Raw genomic sequence first — 10692 nt, 5'->3', positions numbered from 1 at the left:
TCCGACTCTGACTTTATAGTCAAAAATTCGGTGTTCAAGGGCCCATGAGTCACACTGACTTCAGTTATTGCTATTCCCATCTTACAAAAGAAGAACTGGGTCCACTCCTGCAGCATAAGAAAAGCATTTTGAACCAAAAAGTGAGACCTTTACCACACATTAACCTGTATTATTGTAATACCATGCATGAATCTGTATTTTAAGGAGGGGAACACTGTGCAACTACACAACGTTCTCCAATTGCCAGGTCCACCATTATTGAAGTCTATAATCAGGATCTAATTTGCACCTCACTTTTGTCTTCCCTTTTTCTGTTCCAAGTGTGGCTTTATCTCTGTTTATACATTAATATGTGAACTTTCTTCTTTATGTTTGGGTGTCTATATCTCACATCCCTTATTTGTTTTCAGCTTTACCATTACACAATACAGTCGTGTTTATCTGAGAAGGGAACGTAATCTTTTTTTATGGAAAAGGCTGAATAAGATCTATGCATATCCTCAAAACAATGTTATCAAAAGGGAAATAGCAGATTACTTTAAACTAAACTGAACACTGGTGAAGTGACTGAGCACAAAAACATGATACTTATGTCTTCTTCTCTGAGACAATTTTATGTCAGAGCTGCTGAACAACAATTAATAGCTCTGGGGTGTAGCAAGCTAAGAAACCCCAATATGAGCAACATAACCTAGATATACTAAGAGACAGCCAATCTTGAGTGACATAACACAACTGACACCAGTCTGCTTCACTGACTTTGTATCCTGCAGGCAATGCAATTTAGTTCCTGACTTGTTCAAAGAGTCTAGGGCCACATCCATATAATCACGCGCGTGCAGTACACAGCTCCAGAGCCCCGCCTGCAGTGCCATACATGCAGGTGTTCCCTACATTGTTAATTTGCAGCATGGAGGGTTTTTTTGACACTGGGAAATCCCAGTGTCAAAAAAACTCACACTAGAAAAAAATGAGGTGGTACATGTTGCGGCAGCATCCGCCGCCCAAAACTGGAGCCTGGTGGGCTGGAGCCACACTCTGGCTGCCAGCCAGGCTCCCTGCTGCCAGATCACAGCTGCTGGAGCCCTGGGAGGCCCCCAGGACCCCAGGTAAAACTGCTGGTGCCAGCCTCCCCTACCGCATCCAGGACAATTTGCCATGCACCAGAGCGTGCACGCACAGGCATTTCCTGGGGACAAGTAGCAGCAGTACAATTATGTGCCATTGCTATTTGTCCCCAGGGAAACACGCATGCTCACCTGGAGGTACCCTAGTTGTACATCTGCATGCAGAAGTTAATCAAAGCAACAGTCAGAGCTCTTCTGCTTCAAATATTCCCTCAGCAGATTATTTAATTCTTATTTCTTACCAAAAAGCTCCACATTTGCAGACTGTCCATGTACCCAGCAACTCCCCTGGGTACCACTAGCACAGAGGACCATGTTCCTACTTTCATTATCAGCAACTTTTTCTTTTGCTTCCTTTTATTTTCAATTATAAAACAAGCAAGCATAGTCACATTCTTTTTTATTCTCACCCCAAGCAACATACCTGTCACACCCTGACATCAGCCTAAACATAGCCAGAAAATTGTTACCATTATGTCTTTTAAAAGTGCTGTATCAGCAGCCAGAGAAAATTAAGTTTATTTAGCCACCAACATGGTGGGAACAGCCAAAAGAGAAGTTGTTGTTCAAGCTTCATTTAATTGCCAAAGTAGTTGCACCAATCTATGAGATGGATGGTTCACATATGGGCTGGCCCTTTCACATCTGGGGACTTTGAAGTTGGACTGTCAATAGGGACATCAATAAATACAAATAGAGGACTGTGATATCTATGCCCTTTATTGTAGGCAGAGATTATTAATTCCTTTCAAACAGACCACCACAGACCCACCAGAGGTGCCAGCACTTGCTTACTACCAACCCAGGCTGAATTCTATCTAGTGGCACAAAGAAGAGAAGTTTCTTAGGCAGACATCCCTGGAGAGGCTTCTTAGAATTTCACTTCTTGAATCTGCAGCTCGATATTTGTAGACTGCAGGGAAAAAACTTGCAGACAAATTGCAAAAAATATTTGAGGTTAGTGAAGGATGCAAGCATCTATTTAGCTTTTAGCATGCTCTTCCATTCTGCTGACTCCTTTTCTAAGCGTTTTCTGTTTTTCAAATTCACAATCAACCACCCTCAACTTTTGGGAACAGAACAAGGATTGCAAAAACAGCTGACATCTATCATTCTTTAGGAAACTTTACTCTCTTGATCCCACTAAGAACAGAGAAAACATTACTGAGAATGAATCAACGTAAGAGACAATACCGGAGTTTCAAGTCTCTGACAAATGCTTAAGAAATAGACATTCTTGGGAATTGTGAACAATGTAAATGATTCTAGCCACCTAGTACCAACAGGATCTGCAGTCATCTTTATGGTCATATCCTTTCCTTGGTAGTTGTAACATCCGCAATGTATATTACAAAGCAATCTTGTACGTTCTTTGCAAAGCTATTCAAAAGAAAATGACCCTGCTTTCCCAAAACAAAGATTTCCCTAAATCTGTGGTATGAAAGAGATTAAACAGAGTAATGGGACAAAGTAATTCGTCAACTTTCAAACAGGGCAGAATTAAAATAGGGCCAGGAGGGGTCTGAAACAGCTGAAATTTGTACAGTAGCCCCCAAGCACAGATTAATATAATCTGGGGCTGTATTCATGTTTGTGTGTACAGGTAGTCCTCAGACTTACGATGCAATTGGTTCCTGAAAACCACATCTTAAGTCGAAATGTTGCAACTGGGAACCAATGTTCTCATAAAAACAATGTTATAAATGGGGAATTGGTTCCTGAACCAAGGCCCAATATCCTATTTTCACTAAAAATACCCCAGGATTTTGTACTCAATCAATTATACATGAGTAATATAGCTACATTAATGTATTGATATTGTAAATAGCAATCATATTGATTTGGAAGGAATTCTGTGAGGAGACTTTGCTGGACTTTTTGAAGGGCTCTTGGCTGGAGTCTTCTCAGGAGTCTTGGCTGCAGGTTTTTCTGGAGTCTGGTCTGCTTTCTTAAAGAAAGTGTCCAAGGGAGTTTGGACAGATGTTCTCCAGGGAGACGAGCAATGCAGCGAACTTGTTCGCTGGCATGGCATTGCATCGGATCAAGCGTTGTAAAGTTGAAACTGACGTCAGAAAGTTGAAACAGGGTGGCAATTTATGGACGTTGTAAGTGTGAAACGAAGAAACTTGAACCATTGTAAGTCGAGGACTGCCTGTATTCCCTATGAAGTAAGGAGGGGACAGTATGCTTTCCTCACAGTTTTCCTCCTTCTTACCCAAAGCCTGTCCCCTTCCCTCCATGTAGATCCAGGACACTGCTGAGAGCACTGTGAGGTTTGTGGCTCTAGTGTCATGGAGGCATCTGAATTCCCTTCCACGTGGCAGGATACAGATTTGAACATAGAGTACACTCTTGGCAAGTGGGGTAACCAGTCCCTAACCGGACTCTTTAGGATTTGGTCTACAGAAATCCAGGTCCAAGTTTTCTTAGAAAAGACCTCTTAATTTATTCTACTACTTGCCTGAATCATATGTGAATGTGGGGTAGACCTTGCCCAGGGATGCCTTGTGCCTTTCCAGAATGTCAATCAGCCACATTCATAGCTCTGAGAATACAAAAATGAGGAGTCAAGGTACCTGTCCCCCAGAACAACAATAATTCTGACCCCAGACCTGCCATCAGGAAAGTTGCTATAATAAATATGAAGAATAATTAGCTTTCACCTCCTGACTTTTAGAAGTTTCTGTGTAGCTGATGTTCTGGGAAGGCACAAGCTACCACCAGGCAGCCATAACTCTGTTCTGATGATGTTTTTTTCACAGTTGATGCCCATAGGGTTGGGTTTTTTCAATAATCTCTCAGGACTTGATATTCTACAACTCCGCTCTGCTTCCCACTGCCTTCCACGCCTTGGCAATTATTAAAATGGCCACAGAAGGCACTGGATGCATGTTAGTCCTTTCACTGAATATGTCTGCTGGACCAGCACAATCCACTTTTTCTTTCCCTGCCTTCTTCACAGAGAGGCAGGCATCAAGGGAGACCATACAGGTTAAGGAGCTTGGCAGGGAATGCAGGAAAAATATAGAGACTGACAAAGAGTTGGGTAAGGGGGGCATGTCTTAAATAGATAATAAACTTAGGAGTACAAGATGCAGGGGTAGATTTGAAGCCTCTCCCATAACATCACCTTTAACAGAGGTCTGCCTTGCCCCTTTTCTCTACACATTCTCCTACACTTTCTGAGCTCCTATTTTCCCCCAGAGGCATCATGACTGAGGGAAAAGAATGATCTTGGTGTTTCTTTCCCAGCCCTGGAGTTTGTCAGGTCACAGTTGTACTGAAATTATAAAAGGGGGTATCAAATGTAATCAGTGCCCCTAACAAGGGCAGAGCAGCAGCTATACAAAATCTTGACACAATTTAACAGTTTAGGAAGTCAGACATTGCTTATCTTTGTTCACAAAAGAAATAACTGAAAAAGGAAGTGTCACTAAATTCCTGGTACAAACCCACTCACTCCAGCTCCCAGCGGAGATAACTCCAAGATGAACTCTATGATGAAATAGGTCTTCAACACTGTTTTGTAACAACAAGCCACTCATTTGATGAGGACTCATTCTTTTACGTCAATCTCCTATTGGACAGAGGACGTGTCTGTACTGGTTTCACGCAGTGGATTCACTGGGGCAATGCCTCGTAGTCAACATCCAGTGGCAACTCGCACAGTTATATTTGAGCCACAGTAGAGTCCCACTAAAACTTTTCAATGGGGTCTTAAAAGCAATGTCAAAAGAGTAGATTCTGATTGAGAAAAGTCAGGCTCTTTTAAAAAAGAAGAGCAGCTCTTAGATAATTTCAGACTGTTTCTACAATCCATCCCCTCTATACCCTTCCCTGTCTGACACAAATCAAAAGAAGAAAACTCCACCCAATCTATCCAAAATGGGACTGAAACTCATCATCCTTCTTCCTAGTTAGTGATCATGCCAAAAGCCATTGAAGGAAAGACCCCCATTGATAGCACCCTGCTCTTCTTCATTCCTCAAACTTCCCTTTTCTGTTTTTTTGGAGGAATGATATTGGGGCTTAAGTATAAACTTTATACTAAATCTCATTTTTTTCTCTTGCAAATGCTCAGTGGTTCTGTGGCCAGAGAGAACAAAGGCAATTAGCCACCTGAACACAGAAAGTTTTAAACGCTTAACTTTTCTCCTTCAGAGGCAAACCTAACAGAACTGTGACTGTACCAAAACCCGTTGGCACAGTCAGTGGAGTGTTCATCTTGATCCCTGCAAGGAAAACGGGAGAAAACAACACATACAATCTCTGATGCTCTCTCAGCACAACATGGCTTTTGTGTAGCTATTTACAGCTGGCACACTATATCCACCCCTTGCTTACAAGCTGCAAAGCCCTACACATTCCCTTCAAGATGAGTTAATGGGTGAATGGGTGTTACAGCAATGCATGTAATGACGTTAATGATCATTTGTTAATGAATCATTTAACTGAAAGGGCATCAGGAGTCTAGACAAAAAGGAACCTGGAGTCTTACTAGGTTTATAATTAGCAGTTTTGTTTGTAACATCCCGAATGAAACATCAAATTTTGTGCATTTACTTTTAGGCAATAGCAAACTTCACAACTTCCGCTGCTTACAACTGGTTCCTTAGTCACAGCTTTAGCACTAGTTCTGATGGATATGCAGAGCTCCCTTGCTCAGAGTATCCCCACATTTTCTGCCAACCGTGCTAATTTATTGGCCTATAACTAGAGAGTGCTCAGCATTTCCCATTCACATATCTCTGTTCAAACCTACAAAAAGGAGCTTGTGCTGCTTCTCACAACCTTGGTATTCTAACAATCAAAGAATTTGTGACGATTAGGGCACTGGAATAGCAATGAAACCCCGAGGCCCTTGATAATTTCTTATGCCAGGAATGATCCATGTCTATACAGTTTAAGCAACAAAGTAACAACCACCTGTTTACTTTTGCCTTGCAGAACATGCATGCCCCCCTAAAGCCCAAAGGAGCTTCACAAAAGTAATGGCCGTTTCATGCAAGTCTGAAATTTAGCTACGTTTCTCCCTGTGAACACCCAAACATTATAGGAGTCCTGTTAAGTTTAATGTAGCTAACTTTATGAAGCAGCTACAAACACATGCACACTGGATCTACACGAGCATAATTAATACATCCACACAGTGCATTTCAGGACACTGAATTCCCATGACCCATAATCATTTGTTATCCACCTGGTACCATGGTATTGCACCTAGACCCTGATCTCCCTTTCTCTGCAAAGGAAATCTCAACGGTTGCGTGCATTGTTATTTATCTTTTTCCTACTTATGCCGTGTAAGTTGGCTGCACTCAGAAGTTATTTATCTGGCAAAATTGAGAGTTCCATGCTTTTGGTCAAGTGGTAGGGGTGGTGGCCTTCCTGTGTTTCCAGGCTCAGGCAGGCAGCTTCCCTTCCTCCTTTCTTTTATTGTTCTGCTGTGATGGGTCTTTTAATCAATACAAATATTGTTCAGTTTTAGCCTGTAGTACTGGACTCCTCTCTTCCCCCCTCACTTCACTCCTTTATACCTGGAACTTTTCTGATTAAACCTAAAGTCTCCTCCTTTCACTGGAGGAGCAGCCAGTCACAGCTTTCATTACTAACGCGACGAGATTCACTGCTGGAAATAGAGATGGCTAGCCTCTTAATCTGAAGACAGGCAGAAGGCAGTTGGTTCAGAGAGGCATGCTGGAAATACTGTTTACTTTAGGTAAACTGTACCCACTTAACAAATGGCAGAAAGGATGGATGACACCTCTCAGCTGGCACAGCTGCTCAAGGAAAGATAATCAATTTGAAGCTCTGAGTTAGCATGATTATGTTGCTCCATAGTGAGAAAAGGGGTATAAGCGTTTCCAAATTGGGATGGACTGGTTGTGCAGCTACCTGGTAAATGTAATTTATGCATTTATTTATTTATTTGATGTATATGCTGCCCTTCCTAAGGGTCTTAAAAACCAATGTTTGGTGGGGAGTAGAAGACTGCAGAAACAGTGATCAGCAATACAGAAATGAACAGGAGAAAGAATATAATGAAGTGTGCTGGCTGCTAGACTTTGAATGGGTCAATTTGTTTAAGTGCCTGCTTGTTGATTAGGTCATTTGATCCCCATCATTCTTCTGGGGAAAGCTCAGGCTGAAATACTTATCATTAGAAGATGTAAATCACATGGGGAGAATATTCTGTGTTTGTAAAGCGTCAGCACAATGGCCTTCCTTCTTTCTTGGACCCCAGGCACTGTTGTAACAGCCATGACCAAGGACCTTGTGCTTATATTAAAACAGGAACAGCGTGCAAGGGGTTGTTGATGTCATATAAGTGCCCAGTTGTACAACGGAGGAACATGAACTTATTTACCCAAAAAAAACAAAAAAACCACAAAGGTTAACTGAAGTATCATAAGTGATAGGTGGGCAGGAAGGTGAGACTGGAAGGGATTGGAAATAGAGGCCTTAAACAGACTTTGTAATTTCTGTGGTTTCTTCTGCATAAGAAAGTTATGCTAATTTAACATCAATTGGTTTTAATTAAAATTAGTTAAATGAGTACAAATCCCAGTGGGTGCACCTACAACTTCATTAATGCAACATCATTACACTGCATTAAATTTAGTACCTGTAATGACAGGTACTAACTTAATACATCATAATCGGCACTACTACGCATTAGGACAGATGATTTTTTTTTTAGGATGCTACTGTGCATTAGACTAAATTGACTGCACATTCGCAAGGGCTATGTCCGCCATGCTAATGTGCAGAATTAGTCTCCTGCACATTGCCTCACGTAGACACACTGTGCAAAGTGGGAACTCCCTGACTAGTAGGGCTGTGCGAAATGGCACCGTTCTGTTTTGCCTTGAGTTTCGACGGTTCGATGGAACAGTGTTTCATCTCAAATTTCAAGTCAAAACAGCTGTTCTGTTCTGTTTTGAGTTTTGCTAGATTGCACCAGGGCAGGAGGCAGCCCAGCTGGCCTGCCTCTCGCCCCCGGTGTTGTAGTGCAGGGAACTGGGAAGCAGCCCACCCCTACACTGCATCCCAAACCTCACAGAGGTTCTTGACAGCTGAGCTCTGCTCTGGCCTGAGGCTGGGCTCAACTCATCCCAGACCCTCTCGCTCTCTGCCCTATTACAGGCTACACTCATACTGCCTCCCTCTTACTGAGGCCTATGGTTTCATAGTTTGATAGTTTGTAGGGTCGGAAGGGACCTTGACAGATCATCAAGTCCGACCCCCTGCCGTGGCAGGAAAGAGCACTGGGGTCAAACGACCCCAGCCAGGTGTTCATCTAGCCTCCTCTTTAAGACCCCCAGGGTAGGAGCCAGCACCACTTCTCTTGGAAGTTGGGTCCAGATCCTAGCCGCCCTGACAGTGAAGTAGCACCTCCTGATGTCTACTCTGAATCTACCCTATGCCAGCTTGTGACTGTTATTTCTAGTCACTCCTGGTAGTGCTCAGGGGAACAGGGACTCCCACAATACCTGCTGGTCCCCTCTGACTAGTTTGTAACAGGAGACTAGAGCCCCTGTCAGCCTTCTCTTGTGGAGGCTGAACGGGTTCAGGCCCCGTAGCCTCTCCTCATAGGGCCTGCCCTGCTGCCCCCACCTCTCCCACTCCACCACCTCTCACAAGGTCTCTCTCATACTGCCCCTTTGTGGGGCCACTCTCATACCACCCCTCCTTTTCCCCGGACCACACTCACCCTGCCCTCACCCAAAGGGTCCTGGGGCTCGTTTCCACTGAGGCCCATACTCTGCCCTCCTACGCTGGGGCATGGGGTCATACACATACCTCACAGGCTCAGGTGGCTGCAGGCACACCTGGCCCCAAAATACCTCCCATGTTAATTGACCCACCCGAAGGTGGGGGCTGGGGTTTAGGCGTGCCTACTCACCTTCCACCAGGGTGGTAACTGGCCTGGCATTTCTGGGGGCTGTTCTGCCACAAACAACCCCACCAGGCCACCCATCCCCAGCAGGGTGCAGTGTTAGGTCTTGCCCAGGACTAAGAGCCTCCTAACCATCCCCATCAGCTCTTGCCTTTACCTCCTGGTGTTACCGGAGCAGCAGCTCCACCAGAAGATGTTGTTTCCTCAGTGCCAGGTAGCAGAGTGCTGCCTCCAGCTCGGCTGGCCTGAATCTTAAAGTGGCCACTTGGCAGAGCTGGATCGCACCTGCCGGCTCTTACGGTGACAGACACCAGAGGTGCTCTGCCACACACCTCTCCCCCTAGAATAGTTCCTGGGGGCGGTTCCCCCTGCTGCTCTGTCAAAACAGGCTCCCCTCAGAGCTTGTGAAAGCCCTTGAGTGGTGAATACCCCCAAAGGTGCTCCACCACACACACGTACTAGTGTGAACACCTTGTGCTTCATCTTAACCCACTCACTCCCTAACCAGAATAATCCTGGATTAAACTGAAATGCAAGGATCCGTACAGCCTTTGCACAAAGCCAGCTGCATCACTGGGACAGGGCTGGGCCCCAGCTGCCCTCAAGTGCTTACAGCAGCTGTCACTATTCGCTGCATTTGATGCTCCTTTAGCAAGACTGCGAAAGCCAGTGAAGCACCCTGAACACAGAAAAGAGTTTCTTCAGAGGGAGCATGGGCTTGATTGACAAACAGCCCCAAACATGAGGTTCCACAGGAGAAGTCATAAAAATCATAGAAAGAAATCTTGTCCCTAGATGGAGTCCTTCCAGCTGGCCACCTGCTCCCTCCCCATATGAACCAAAGGCTCTATGGATGAAAGGGAAATCAGACAGTTGACTTCGATCAACACAGTAGTATCAAAGCACACACCCAGTTCTGGTTCACGTGATTAAACAGGTGATGGGAGAGGAAACCTCTGGCGAATCCCCCCAGTTCCACACAAACACTTCTCCGAGCCCTGAGCTCCATACTGATGTACCAGTCGTACAAAGAGCCAAGTGACTCCACTGCAGAGTTGCCCTGACACCGCGGTAGTGAGGGGCAAAGGGCGCCGTTTCAGTCCTCCCCCTCCCAGCAGTGAGGCTGGGCTGAGCTGAGCATAGAGCCAGGCCATGACACTCGTCCCCTAAGGAAGGAGGGGGAAGGTCCTGCGTAGAGGGGGGCTCTGAGGTGTGGGGTGCGCTGTGGGTCCTGCCCAGAGAGACCTCAGGGTGCTTGCAAGGCTGGGCTGCTGAGGGCTCCCTCTCTGCGCCCCGGCCCCTGGCATGAGGCCGAAGTTGGGTCCTTCTTCCCCCTCCCTTTTTCAGAGCTAATCTTTACACAGTCAGAGCTTGTCAGCAGTAAATGAGATGCTCAAGCGTTAGGGTGTCATCCCCAACGCGTTATTTACTAACCAAAAAAGTTCAATAATAGCCCGTAGTGTCAGGTGCAGAGCCTTGATTCCGGAGCTGAGGTCAGGCTGGGACCAAAGCCTTCCCCGGCCACCCGAAGCCGGAGGAAGCGGGACTAACTAAGGGACCAGCTTCAAGTTGAGGCCGTCCCGGGGGGCGGGGGCGAGGGACGCGCTGGACGGGGCGGGAGGGGACGAGGCAGCTGCAGCGGCCGCGCCTGGCTCGGCCCCAGCG

Source organism: Alligator sinensis, unplaced genomic scaffold, assembly GCF_000455745.1.
Source record: "Alligator sinensis unplaced genomic scaffold, ASM45574v1 scaffold570_1, whole genome shotgun sequence".
Lineage (NCBI taxonomy): Eukaryota > Metazoa > Chordata > Crocodylia > Alligatoridae > Alligator > Alligator sinensis.
The sequence above is the reverse complement of the archived record's forward strand: the minus strand, read 5'-3'. Positions refer to the sequence as shown.